Source organism: Octodon degus, unplaced genomic scaffold (assembly GCF_000260255.1).
Source record: "Octodon degus isolate 3935 unplaced genomic scaffold, OctDeg1.0 scaffold00080, whole genome shotgun sequence".
Classification (NCBI taxonomy): domain Eukaryota; kingdom Metazoa; phylum Chordata; class Mammalia; order Rodentia; family Octodontidae; genus Octodon; species Octodon degus.
Window position 1 is genome coordinate 2,808,674 of NW_004524656.1, and position 14,494 is coordinate 2,823,167.

The following is a 14,494-nucleotide window of genomic DNA, read 5'->3' on the forward strand; positions in this document are numbered from 1 at the left end:
AAGCTCAAGAACTTACAGGAATCCTGAAGAAATTATTTCTTTTTTTCCCCTCTGGTGTTTAGAGCCATTTAGATGCTTGTCATAGGGATTGTGGACTGCTCACCACTATTACTACATGGACTCAGTTGTTGTGTTGTAGGGGCTGAGTCAGAGTTCACCTGTACAGAGATGGAGAAGACAAAAGAAAGACAGTGATAGCGCAATGCCTAAGGGAGACCATCAATGTTTCTTGAGTCCCAGAATTTTCTCTTAGTGTGCCTACAGTATGGTATCTGATACATTAGGTATGTATGACCCAGCTGATACTACAATAACTACTATATCTTGAAGACTCCTAGGAAAATGGACAACTTCTTCCTCCGCTAGGAGTATCACAACACTTGCAATCAAAATACTACCATGATTGTAGGACAGTCAGTTGTGATATTAGATGGCAGCAAATATGAATCAACTGATTTCTCAGCCAACGTTAGGGAGAATTTGAGGGGTATATCGGACTGAAGGTCAGGAGACACGTGCTGAGAGTGGGGCTGTTGTGAATGAAGAAATACTAGGACTGTGGTTTGTCCCCCAAGATTTATGTGATCCTGAAGGGGTCACTATTGCAATGTGGCCTGGAACTTTTAAGAAGTGGCTTTCATTAGTTTTTTTTTTTTTTTTTTTTTTTAGGTCAACTGAGTATATTCCCTCAGGAAGGATTAAGATGGTTCTTGTGGAAGCCTAACTCATTCTCAAGTGAAGATTATTATAAAAGCCTGAACCTAGCCCCACCTGGTCTCCATAGCTTCCTGTTTTGAGAGGCTACCTGAGCCTCCTTCCACACTGCTTCTGCCATTGCCAGGGGCCCTGCAGTGATCTCGCTGGGAGGGAGACCACACAAGACCTACACAGTTTAGATTTTCAGCCTCCAAAACTGTGAACTGAAAAAATCTCTTTTCCTTCCGAAAGTAGCCTGCCTAGATATGTTGTTATAACAGTGAAAAACTGATAAATCTATCTATATTTATTTCCTTTAAATTTCTGTAGTTGAGTTAGCTCTCCTGTAAAATGAGTAATGGTGATTCACCGGTCGTAACTTTACAAAGATTTAAAGTGTTGTTTTTTTTTTTTTTTTTATGAGACAGAATCCCACGGGGTAGTCCAGGCTGGACTTGAACTTACTATATAGTCTAGATTGGCCTCAGATTTGTGGGAATCCTCCTGTCTCAGGCTCTTGAGTACTGAGATTACAACAAAGATTTTGAAAGTAAACATGGTACTGTCTTTATAAAGTTCCTTGCTTATGTGCCCTGGCTTTTAGATATCCAAGTTAAGAGAGAAAAGCAGGGAGGAAGTCATTACTAGACATGAACACAATTTTTCAGAATGTTCTTTAGATGCTTAATTCAGCCAAATGCTGCCTTTAATCATAGGCCAAGAGGCTGTCAGTGATGACGAAGCCACAAAACCCATGGAGTCCAATTCTCATTATTCTCTTGGATTTTCTGCACTATAATGAGTGGGCCATCTCTGATGGAGCAATTCCTTTTCTGGACAACCCAGATGGTTCAAATGCTTTCCCCTTATCTTGACTCACAAGACTCTTCCATTAGTCCTTGTCTTGCCCTTAGGGTATACAGTGTAAGCTTAGTGTCTTTTCTGTTTGTCAGAGCTACAGTATTGAAAGGAGGAAGTCATGTTCCTTGCAGAGTTTTCTTTCATCTCTCTGCACGCAGCATCTTCCGTCAGGTTCCTAAATCTCCAACTCAAACCCCTTCAGCCTCCTTGTTAGTTTGCCCGCCCAGTTCTTCCGGCTCCTTGGGAAGTGGGCTTCTTTGCATTGGCAGCAGTTTTCTAGAGAGGGACTGACACATGGGAAGTAGAGTATGATGAAAAAAAAAAAAAATATATATATATATATATATTCCTAGGTGTCTGATTTCTAAGAATAAATTTTCTTCTTAACCTTCTTAGTAACCAGTTAAGAGAGTCAACCTGTATCACTTTCCTATCTATTAAAATATGCAGGGTTGGGTGAAACATGCAACTGTCAAACAGCTCTCTCGCTCTCTCTCTTTTTTTTTTTTTTTTTTTTTTGGCAGAACCAGGGATTGAACTCAGGCCCTTGTACTTGCCAGGGAAACACTTATTCCACTGAGCCATCTCCCGGCCCCCAAACACCTCTCTTCTTATCCTTAGATTCAGCCCATTATGCAGATCCCCACATCTTTTGACAGGATTAAAGATGTCTGACACATTAGATATTTCTCTCAGAGTCATCTAAATCATATTTTTTGACTCAAATTTTCCCAAAGGAGATCAGAAGAAGCCAAACCAAGTGAGTGATTTGCTGAAGTTAGGATTCAAACTACCACTCCCCAAGACTCTCAGCCTAACAGCTACCAAAGAAAAAGAAAAAGAAGTGAAGTAACTCTGACATGGTCTTGTTTGTCTGTGGCACTCACATTCACTCATTTATTTAGTTATTTAGTCTTCTCAAAGCAGGTTTGTACCTTGTAGTCCAAGCTCGCCTTGAACTCACGATGTAGCCCAGGCTGTCCTTGAACTTGCAGTGTGATCCTCCTGCCTCTGCCTCTTTCATACTGGGACTACACATTTGGCTCACATTTACATTTTTATAAAACAAGTAATAGTAGTAAGTAGCCATCTAGTAATGAATCACAAAGTTGGTGTGGGATCTACTTTTTTTTTCCAGGTAAGAGGAAATATTCCATAAATAAGTACATGAGATCCCTACTGCATACACTGATGCTTGAAACAACTCAATTTTCCTTTCTTGCTTTCTGGCTTCTTGCTTGTGCTTAAAGTCGATAAATGACTCTCTTTGAAAGAGGAGATTTAGGGTGAGTTGAGTTGAAAATCTTTTGTCTTTATCTATCCCACAAAATAAGAGTAAATGTAATTTAAAAATACATTTTTTGTTTCCTTACCATAGTATCAATTATGGTGAGAGGAGTGGAAGCTCTATGTGGAAGGTGGGTATACTCTGGCATCTCTCCATGGGTTTAATTACCAAATTGCATAAAGAAACTCATAGGAAGGCATTTCAACTCAATTCACATTTTAAAAATAAGTTGAAATTCATGAGAAAGCAGTTCTACAATCTGGCCCCAGAGGACAGAATTCTTAGCAAAGATCCAGCGTGTTGTGCTATCGGATGGCAGTGGTATCTCGAAACATTAAAAACCCCTTTCATGGTTTTTTTTTTCAATCTTTATGTGCTGAGACTTAGCAGTTCTTTCTCTGAATTCCTTTTGCTGCCGCCTCTCCCTGCTTCTCCTCTCCCCGTCTTCCTCGTCCCTGCCATCCCTTCCTTCTTCCCTCTCTCCCTCCCTTCTGCTTTCCTTTCTGCCATTGCTCCTTTTACTCTTCTCCTCCCACCTTCATTTCTTTCCCCCTTTTTTGTCTTTTATGGACATTTCATTTAAGTTCTTTTCCTCGGTTTTTCTGGAAATTCATGTGTCTTTCCACTGTTTATGAATAGTTAAAGAGCTCTTGTTTCTTCAGTTTGGGGCACAGATGTAGCTTTATTTCACAGGCCATGACCATTCTCTTAAAATTTCACCTCTGTGTTAAAATTTCTTCTGAGAATACAAAGCATGTACAAAGAAATGTGTGTCTATCTGCAGTCTATTGAGAGAAAAAGAGAAAGAAGAAAGAAATAAAATGAAAGAGGAAGGGAGGAGCAAGAGGAAGTAAGGAAAGACAAAAGATGAACCCTTTCCCACATGATTCCTATCCTGTCTTTTTTTTTTTTTTTTAAATTACTTGAACAATTTCCTCTTCTCCTGTCTGATATCTTTAACAGGGGAAACCTTAAACATTTGAAGCCCTACTGAACCCTTTAGTCCTGGTCTAGTGGTTAACATCACTCACTTTTGTTACTCTCTTCCCTTCTTCTGTAACCGCTTCTTTAGCTTATCAAGAGTTTACTAAAGTAGACTATGCCTCAGAATGACCTTAGAGAGCCATTAACCCATATGCTGCTGGGTACCATCCCCAGGAATTCCACAGGTCTCAGAGAGCCAGGACTGACATTTCTAGTAAGTTCCCAGGCACACTGCTGCTGTAGGTACTAGACTCTACTTTGAAAACCACTGTTCTAATTCTAACCATCATTTCCTCTTCCACCATCATTCTTTCAATGAAAGAAACCATCTCAGTTCCTTTAACAGCCTTTAATATCATCTATTTCCCAAAAGTCTTAATCAGCAGTGTGGTTCTTTTTTTGAAATGTTTGATAATCCATCTTTATCTGGATGATTAAAATGGGATACTGGACTATGGCAAATTCTACCATCATAAGAGTAACAATCCCTTATATCTCTGCATTTTCCCCTAAGGATCAGAAGAGCACTTTATCATCTGCCTCATATTCATGACATACTATCTCATTTTGGTAGAGGAGACATTGGAAGAAAAAGATATTGAACAATTGCCATGAAGATATGCAAAATAAGACCTGAACACTCAGTTTTCCTTCTAGTTCCAAACTCTCTCTCTCTCTCTCTCTCTCTCTCTCTGAATTCTCACAGGATGTGTTTAACTTTTCATATCTAAACTCTAGTTCAGGTCATTGCAACAAGATGATTTTCTTTGACCTATTAATATAATGTAAAAAAAAAAGAATTAAAATGACTCAGTTTTGAGTACAAACTGTAAATAGTTTTGCAGATACAAAAACTAAGCCAAACTTAAAGAGTTCTGCTTAAAAAACATGAAAATAGAAATCTCTCTTAACTGGATCTTTAGTTGTATAATTGAAAGTAATGTCTTTTAATTATGATCCCAGCTTTGCCATTCAGTTAACTAAGCATATTAATTTGGATGCAGTTTGTCCCCAGATTTTGCTTCCTGTAGGAAAACAGCTTTCGGTCTGATTCTATAAATTGATTATAACAATGTTTAATTTTTTCCAAATTTGCTATTTATTAGTTAATTAGGAATTTGGATATGAGGAATTAGGGCTTTTTATATGTTTCCAAAAATGAAAGTGAGAAAGAAGGACTGGAAGGAAAGCAGTTTCTTAACATACCAATTTTATTATTTATGTGCTCTGTAACCGCTTCAGCTCTTTAGACCCCAGGGCCTTCTGTTTTTCTTACATCCCATCTTACATTCCCATCATGGCAAGAAAATGAGGAGTCTGTCAGCTTATGAAACCATAAAGCTGGGTTAGATTGGTTTGTAAGAGTCCTATTGTTTGTCCCTAAACCATTGTTGCAAAAGTGAAGGCTCCAACATTCGACCGACACACAAATTGCCATCAGCAGCATAGGAGAAGGAATCTTATTTCTTACCATCAAGGAAATAAATAATGCCAATAAACTGAGTATCTTTCATTCAAATTAGACTAAACAAATGAATTCAAAACATTAGTATATATTATATCTAATTATTTATGTCTGTCTCTCTTTTTTGTGGTATGGGGGACTGAACTCAAGACCTTACACTTGCCAGGCAGGCACTTTTGCCACTGAGCTATATCCCAGGCCCATAAATCTGTCTTACAAATAGCCACTTACCTGCTTGCCCAAAGCAATGTAATGCTTCATGCTAAACTAATAGTTTAAAAATTTATAGAACTGACTGAAAAATATTTTAATGGGCTCTTACATATTTTGTACTTAATTCATGCAATAAGCATTAACTGAGGACTTACTATATCCTGAGAATACAAAGATGAATAATGCATGATCTTGTTTCTCAAAGCATTAATTTAATGGGGTAAACAAGTATTGCAGACTTTCTGGGCTGAGGAGATAGCTCAGTAAAATGAGCGCTTGCCTGGCAAGCACAGGGTCCTGAGTTCAATCCCTGTTACCAGAAAAAAAAAAAAAAAAAAAAAAAAAAGACTTTCTAGTACTGAAGAGCATTCAGTTCCAGGAAAATTCATAGTAAATGTCTCTGCCTAGATTGTGCCATAGGGAGGAAAAAGATGAAGAGACAGGAGACAATATCTAGAGGACATCAGGAGAGGAGATTTGAGATCACATAAAGAATTGTGTCCAGGGCCTGCCGGTGATATTCTGCAGTGAATTCAGCTTTCAGGTTAGGCGCACACCAGCAGCGCGGTGGGCCTGAGGGGGAACAGTGAGCAACATACTGCAAAGTCGACGAGAACGGCTTTCAGATCCTGGAGGAAGCTGAGCGACCTGTGACCCCCTTTTATCTGTTCTTGTGAATATTATATCTAGAAAACTAAAACTACGCTGGCACAAGAATCTGTAGTAAGGGGACATGTGCACTTTTTTATGTATTTAGTACAAGGTCTCATTACATAGATTGGACTCGTAGTGATCCTTGTGTTTTCTGCCTCCCAAGCGCTGAGATTACAGGCACATACCACCACAACGAGCCTCAGTCACTCTTTCAGAGCGCCCCGGGGGGCAGGACTGGCACAGCAGGCCGGGGATGGAAACCCGGTCCCTGCGCTTGCCCAGGTGCTTTAATCCACTGAGCTATCTGACCGGCCCTCACATTCCCTGAGTTACACTTCTACCCCTAAGGCAGTCCATGTGCGGCAGTGAGATGTCCCTTTGTATACGTACCATCATGTTGTGGCTGGTCCACACTTAGCTGAACACGCACGGCAAAGACGCACATGGATCCACCCATAATTCCCTTAGATAATGGTATTTGCTTAGTGGCTACTGGGGCTTACATTTGAGATCACAGTTCACACAAGTAACTGGTTTATATAAGGATTCAACTGATGACCTCCTTAACCCTGAGACTATCTCAGCTGATTATAGAGTGACATAGTAAGCGAAAGGATTATCTTCTTGGTTTCAGTTCTTAATATGTTCTTTTCCTTTCTTTTTTAAGTATTTGGTACAGGATCTCACTATGCAGCTTGGACTCATAGTGATCCTCCTATTTTTAGCTCCCCCTCCCCCCAGAGCTTGGATTATAGGCTTGCACCACCATGCCCAGTCTCTTAATATGTTCTTTTAAAAGGTGCAATCGCAACCTAACATGTCTAAATGAAATACTGATTTTGATGCCTGACCCCAGCCCAGGCCGGTCATAAAAGATTTCTTCAGGCCATTAAGACATTGTCCACTGTCCATCTATACCCAGGTTAATCCCAGAAGTCAATGTCAGAGCTCTCTCAACCAGTGCTAAGAAAGATGTTAAAATTGGTTTAGAATGTTTACAAAAAGAGTCATACATTTTGAACAGGAGAACAAGTTCCTAAATCAGTCATTTTTACCTTGTTCAACATAGGTTCTATTTGAAGCCTGACCTCCCCCCATTTTGCATTCTCAGGCTATTTTACAGTGATTATTGTCTTACTCTTACTATGAGTAAGAGTGACTATGAGTAATTCACTGTTTCCACTAATTTGTTGCTCTTCATAAAGTTGCATTACCAAGAACTCTGAAGGTTTTGTTTTCAGGATCTGAAAATTGCCATTTGTGGATGTGAACTGGTTGGAATTGAAGTGCTGCTGAATTCTGATTTCTAGTTTGCTTATGGTCTCAATGTTTTTCAGCAGTGCCCATTCATAAAAGCACGAGGTAAGCTAACCAGGCACAGCATACACTGACTTCTCACATGTTCTTTAGTTTGTTTGTAATTTATCTTGTGTTTTTCTTGCATCTTGCTAAATATCTGACAATGTGAATTTCCATGAATACTGAAGACCAAATGACCCAAATAGATTTGCTTCTATTGTATAATTGATATGAGTGACTCCTTTGTGAATAAAATGCCTTTCCATACAGCAAGTTGGGTTAGGTTGGGAATATTTTATTGGAAAGGAACACAGCTTCCTTCCCAGTTGGGGCCCTGGTTGGGCCTTCCTTGTGAAGTTGGATGGGGTTTTCTCCAGCATTCTCCCAGCCCTCAGCCCTCTCACATGTCTCCTCCCCTTAGGGCCTCAGACTCCCTCCCAGTACCTGTTAGAGAATATCTGAAAGATTAATCCTTCTTGAAGGTATTATTTAATAAGGTGGGTTCCTCCCTTGGGTATAAGTGCTTTAATAAAATAACTTTGCAGACAGAAAAGACTTAACAGATCAGAGAAGAATTCTCTCTTGATAGATGTTTGACATCATGGCAGACATGTAGAAATGAAGGTAAGAACCCAGACTAAATCACTTTTATTCATGTTTTTCAACACCATTTACCTGGGATACACTGTCAAGCAGAGACTTTTTATGCTTACAGCCTCTACTTTCTCTCCTTTACTTTCAGTAATCTGGATACTCAGTAGCCTCCTGTTGCTCCCAATTGCTTTCTCATTCAAACCCACTGAAATTGAAATATGTGTGTTACTTTCAATGGGAGTTGCTGTGCTTTCATGATTGTTTTGTCAAGGAAGGTAGGTAACTCCAGAATGGGAGGTCCAGAAAATATGCAAGGACTCTTAGCACCACTCTGTAAACATCTCACTATGGTTGTGGAATTGTTAATATAGTGTCTCAAAGTTCTTAAGGTGCCCTCTCTGTCTCCTTTTTGGTTCTTAAAATATTAGCCTTCTGATGGACTCTAGAGGTCATTTATATAACTCTACCTGCCTTCTTCTTCTCAAAATATAACCTTCAGCAATCCTAACTATTTTCAGAACTTCAAGTGCCACCATGTTTACAGACAGACACTTAGCCAGATCCAAAGCTACAGTCACTAACTTCAATGTTGGCTTTTAAGTTCATCTGACTTCTACTCTCCATTATTTTGTCCCTCCATCTACCTAACAGGCAACAAGATTACTTTTGTCCAGCACCAAGAAACAGATGTACATATTATATGCAAATCCAGGAGAGGGTTTCCTTTTAGACAAAATTATTTTCTTAAATTCTAAGCTCAAAACATGTAAATGAGATGAGCTATATGTTACAGATTTATAGGATTTATTTGCCATCTCTAGAATAGAGATTGATAGTATATTCATCAATTCTCTCATTTTTGTGTTGCATTTATTCCTCTACCTACTCACATGTATAATTAGTCATTAATAATGAGTTCTTCCTGTCTACCTACTATGTTTTGAACAGGCCCTGAAAACTCTTGCATTAGCATGAATGCTGGACCTCTTCTCATCTTCATATAATCTGGGAAACCAATTGCAGGGTAAAATGCCTTTTGTGGCCATTCTATTCAGTCCCTTATCATCAAACCACTGCTCCGTACACGAACAGTTGCTATCATCATTTTAAGTCTCATGAGAGACAGAAGTTTCTCAAGCAAACCTTCTAAGACCTCTCCCCCATTAGATCATGTCTTTTTGTATTCTGATAACTTGCAGTAACCTTTTTCTTTGTAACATTCAGAGTTTATAGTTACATATTTGGGCAGTGAGCTACAGGGATGACAGATATATATGTTCCACTCTCCGGTGCTTCTCTACCTCTTAGTTCATTCCTGGTTCATAATAGGTATTGGCGAATGCTAAGTCATACTTTTATTGTTCTTACTAAAACTAAATTTTATGACCAGGCTTGTCTTTATTATAAAAATCAAAGGGATATTTGATTTACCTTTCCTTTTCTTCATTTATTTCATGTATCTTTCAAATAAATAATAGATATGTATTATGTGACTATTATATGCAAACTTCCTCTTAGGCAAACAAAGGTGAGAGAGTTGAAAACCCTGTCCAGTGAAGGGAAAAATATCAGCACAGAGCAAAATAAAAGGTACATCATAGGAGGTAGGGGCATTGACCTTTCTCAGGTGGGAAGAGGATCAAGAAATGGAAGCGGGGGGCAGCTAGATAGCTCAGCAGACTAAAGTGCCTGCTTAGGTAAGCACAGGGACTGTGGTTCAATCTGTGGCACTACATATCATGCAGGCTCCACCCACTGGGTGTGCTGAGCTGGCCACAGAGTCCAGGCATGCTGGTGCACACCTGTAATTCCAGAGCTGGGGAGGCTGAAAACAGGAGGATCACTATGAGTCCAAACTGCATAGTGAGACCTTGTAACAGGCAAATACATGAATGAATGAATGAATGAATGAATGAGTGAGTGAATGAATGAATGAATGAATGAAAAAGATAAGAGCAAAGGAGCATGGAATAAGAAAAGGAAAAACAATGGCTTATGTGTGTGTACCATCTTCACACAAGGAATGGAAACATCATGCACTGCCAAGACATAGTAGCATTTTTTTTTTTTTAAGAAATCATTAAGTGTTCAAGAAAGCTAGAGGTCACTTCTCCTGCAGGACTGGAGAAAGCTTCAGAGAAAAGAAGCCTTTGGCTAAGACTTGAAGGTTACAAGAAGTTGGACAAGTAGACATCGGAAGGAACGGTGTTTCGGATACAAGAAAGAGCGAGGCCAGAAGCGGATGCCTTTCTGCCTGGAGTGCCGTGTGCATGTGAAGGAGACAGCCAGTTCCTTAGAGACCTCAAGTAGGAGGGAACGCTGACAGCGAAGGCTGAATGCAGATCCCGCAGATCTTGCATGCTGGTTGCAGAAGCTTGTGTCTCATTCTTAGGCCAGTGTAGCCTGTGAGAGTGGTCATCTTGTCTCAATTATAAATTTGGAAGATTAACTCAACACCCCTGTGTCTCTGCATTGAGTTGTCTTCTTGTTTTGTATTTTAGGGAAGGGTCTACAGGGTGTTCTGGGTCTACTAGATCAGACTCACAGTGATCCGCCTGTTTATAGCCTCCCAAGAGCTGGGATTATAGGCTTGTGCCATCACGCCCAGTCTCAAAGTCTCAGTGCTGGCCGGCCCTTGGGTCATCTTTTGACCTGAGCACCTCCCGTCACAAATGTCGAGCTCTCCATTTCATGATGTCCTAGACAAGAACTTTAACCCTTGTTGCCCTGCACTGGAGTCAGCTGCTAAGTGTACCTGATACCCATTGCCTGGATTTTGAAACTCTGCTTAGTATTTGCACATTCACTCTTTACACTTAATTTTGGTCTTTTGAAATGAGTAGACGTGTTAGATAAGATCTGTCAATCCAGGTCCTCTTATTTGCATTTTCTGCTGAAGAAAGCAAAGCTAGTAACTGGTAAAACTGACTTTGAAGCCACTAGTTTTCTGTCATAAATACAGCAACTTTCTTAACTTTAGGAAAAAAATGAGTACAAATCAAACCCCAACAGTTAAAATTTATTGAGTCCTCTTTAGGTACCCAGTCTATTTAAGTAGCTTTTATATGTATCAAACCATTTGCTGAAGATGTGAGGCCTGAACAAACCACGCACACATGAGGTAGGTATGTCCCTTTCACAGAGCAGAAAACTGGCACAAGAGGATACGGGTAATGTGGTTGTCACACAACTAGTAGGCAGAAGAGCCCCGATAGAAATGGGCAGTCTGACTGAAGCCTGGACATTGCTACTATGCTGCAGATAACTCCTAGAGGAAAACATCTCCATATCTAAATGCTCTAATCCGCTGTCCCGTGTATGGCAAGTGCTCCATAGATGTCCAAATATCATTTCCATCTTTGATCTCGGCTACTGCTGTATGCCCCTAATCACTATCTGTACTCTGTTCACCAGGTGCTCAAACCTAGACGGGCACCACTAGATTCATGGATCTTCTGTTGAACATGCATGTTTGGACCCTCGCCCTGTGCAGCCGCAGGGTCCTGTGTTCACTTGCCGTGCTGGTCTTTCCAATCACATTCAGCTTTCCTGTTCTGGTTAATGACATGTGGCGTTTGTGCTTCTATACTTTCAAATAGCATGATCTTTGAGACAGGCGACATAGTACTTTCTGGGGAAAGAGTGTTTTGTAAACTTGCAGCTCCTCTACCAGGATCATGTGAGTTTCTAAACACTACCTACCCCAGGGCTGGGGAGGTGGAATAAGTGGAATAAGTGCTTCCCTGGCAAGTGCAAGGGCCTGAGTTCAATCCCCGGTTCTGCAAAAAAAAGAAAGAAAGAAAAAAAAAAGACTACCCAGAAAAATTCTTTGGAATCTGTAATTGACTCCTACTATGTATCCTTCCCAACATAGATCAGACACTTGTTAGCACTTAGACACCTTATGTTCTTGCAAGGAATTCAGAAAAAAAAAAAAAGTTATCAAAAGAGATTAGATTTTTAGAAGGAAAAAGTAATAGTTATTGTGTATCTACTCAGTTATGCCAGATAGTATATATCTTCACCCATGTGCCTTTAGGACTCGTAACGATTACGTGAAAACATTTTCTTCCATTTTTACATAGGAGAAATCAGGCTCAGGAAAGTTCACATGCCCACGGTCCCAACTGGTAAGTGATGGAATGACCATACACATGCCCAAATTTGAAGCTCATCCATTTCATTAACAAGTATTTACTGAGGGCCTGTTGTGAGCCAAGCATGCTGTTAGGCCCTGAAGACATGTCACACGAGCAAGTGGGCATGGCCCCAATGCGTAAAGAGCTGACAATGAAAAAAGAGATAACTATAAAAGTGACAATAGGAAGTGTCACAAACGCTGGAGTGGAGGCACCGCAAGGAACTCCTCTTCATTCCAATGGTACTCCAAAGGGAATATTGCACACTTTTAAAGAAATATAGATCACGTTTAGTGAAGCAATTGTTCTCTTCCCTTCAGTCTTCATTCCTTATCTTTTTACTTTTAAGTTATTGAGTTTATTTGAACTAAGGGTTTCAATGATTTGTAAAGTCCCCATATCTATTGTTTAAAACAAAATGAACAGCCATCTCCTTGGCCCTTTAAACAAACAAACAAACAAACAAACAAACAAAAGAAAGCAAAACAGTCTAGTCCTAGACCAAGAGAAGATTAGGTAGAAATGGTGATGGTAATTTGCAGTATATATATTAGAAAATTCTAGGAAAGGCTGTGAGGGGGTCACTCTCTATACACTAAGCTCCCTTTGCATGAATGATCAGGAAGCCCCGGCTAGCCTGAGATGCTGCTGTGGTGATGGTGGCAGCGGACTACGAGCTGAGAGACTTTGTGCCCTGGCCTTGTTTACAATTTGTCTGAGGCTTCTTGAGCTCAGCCCAGCCAGATGGACTCTTCCTCTCAAATATCAGACCTGATCTTTTCAAATAAAACAGTACAAAGCACATTAAAAGCTTTGATCCAACTGTTTACTTTGCATTTGTGTGCATTGAGGGAAATGCGAACAAAGAAAGGATTTATTAGGCCTTGCTGTGGGTGGCCATTGCGACCACTGAACACGTTCGATGAAGACTGAGAGGATTCTTTCCCAACACAGATCAGACACTTGTTAGCACTTAGACACCTTATGTTCTTGCTAACTTCTGTTATCATTCTCTGAGGGCCTCTCTCCACATTTCAGGCTTCTTGTCCATCAAGGGAAAGCTCCTTAGGTGGAAACCTCTGCTTTCTTTATCTTGAGGCAGGTGAGAGGCAGATACTTTTCTTTAAGATTCTTCTGAAAAGAAGCTCCATGGCTTCTCTTGGGGAACCCCCACTGCCCCACAAGTAACATCATATCTTCCGCCACCCTCCAAAGCTAACTTATTTGATTTGCATCTGTCCAAAGCAGTCTGTGTATCTTTTGCACACACACACATTTGTACTACGTAGATGAAAAATGCAATCTTACATGAAGTCAATCTGTAACTGATTCCTACTATGTATCAAACGTTTCAAAAGAGGATCTCGTGCATCTTCCATCCTGTGAAGAAGTTAGTATTTGCCCACTGTACATATGAAAAATACTAAAGCTCAAAGATTAATGTCTACCTGCTTCACGCACAATAAACATTGGTATCTGTTTTTATGTTACCAAAAGCATAGTCATTTTGATTCTAAGACCTGGCTAAGTGGTTCTTCTTCTCTGCTTCTTGGACTAAAGTTTCCGAGTTGAGCTACTAGCTGAGCATGTGTCCTACGCTTCTCACCTAGGGGATTTTCACTGTACTGGTGCAGAGGAAAGTGAGTCTCGGTACATAGACATGTGTGTATCTCTCTATTATTTTTTCTTTACCCAGTAGACACAAAGACCATCTCCAGAAGAACTGTAACGAAGGTTTTTGAGTTCAAGTAAATCAAAAGAAATGGTATGGGCAGAATATACAATTCAGGGCCCTTCTTTTACTTAAGAATAGCAATACAGTTAAAAACAACAACAACAACAACAACAACAACAACCCTGCATCTTTCTCTGATCTCAATAGAAGAGCAGCTTAGTAAGCACAGTGGACTAAGTCTACAGGACCCATGAGAGTTGATACAGAACTGTCCTATTTCCTAGCTCTGGCTCCCTTCCTTTGCTCGCCCTGCCCCACCCTGCTCCCAGCAAAAATCCTGTACTTTAAGCTTGTGGTCTCTGGGTAGTGCAGGGCTGGGCCTTAAAAAAGAAAGGAATTGAGAAAATGAACATAATACATAAAATCTAATAAATGGTAGTGTTTAGTGGAATTAAATGCCTTATTTTTAAGAAATCAGTTCTTTGAAGGTTTTAAAAAAGAAATGAAGCATTTGGGAAAATTTAAAAAAAAAATCATGATCCTTTCATATTTATCAAACAACACTCAAAAATATCTAGTTGATATATGTGCATGTTTGTGTTTCCGTGTGTGTGTGTGTGTGTGTG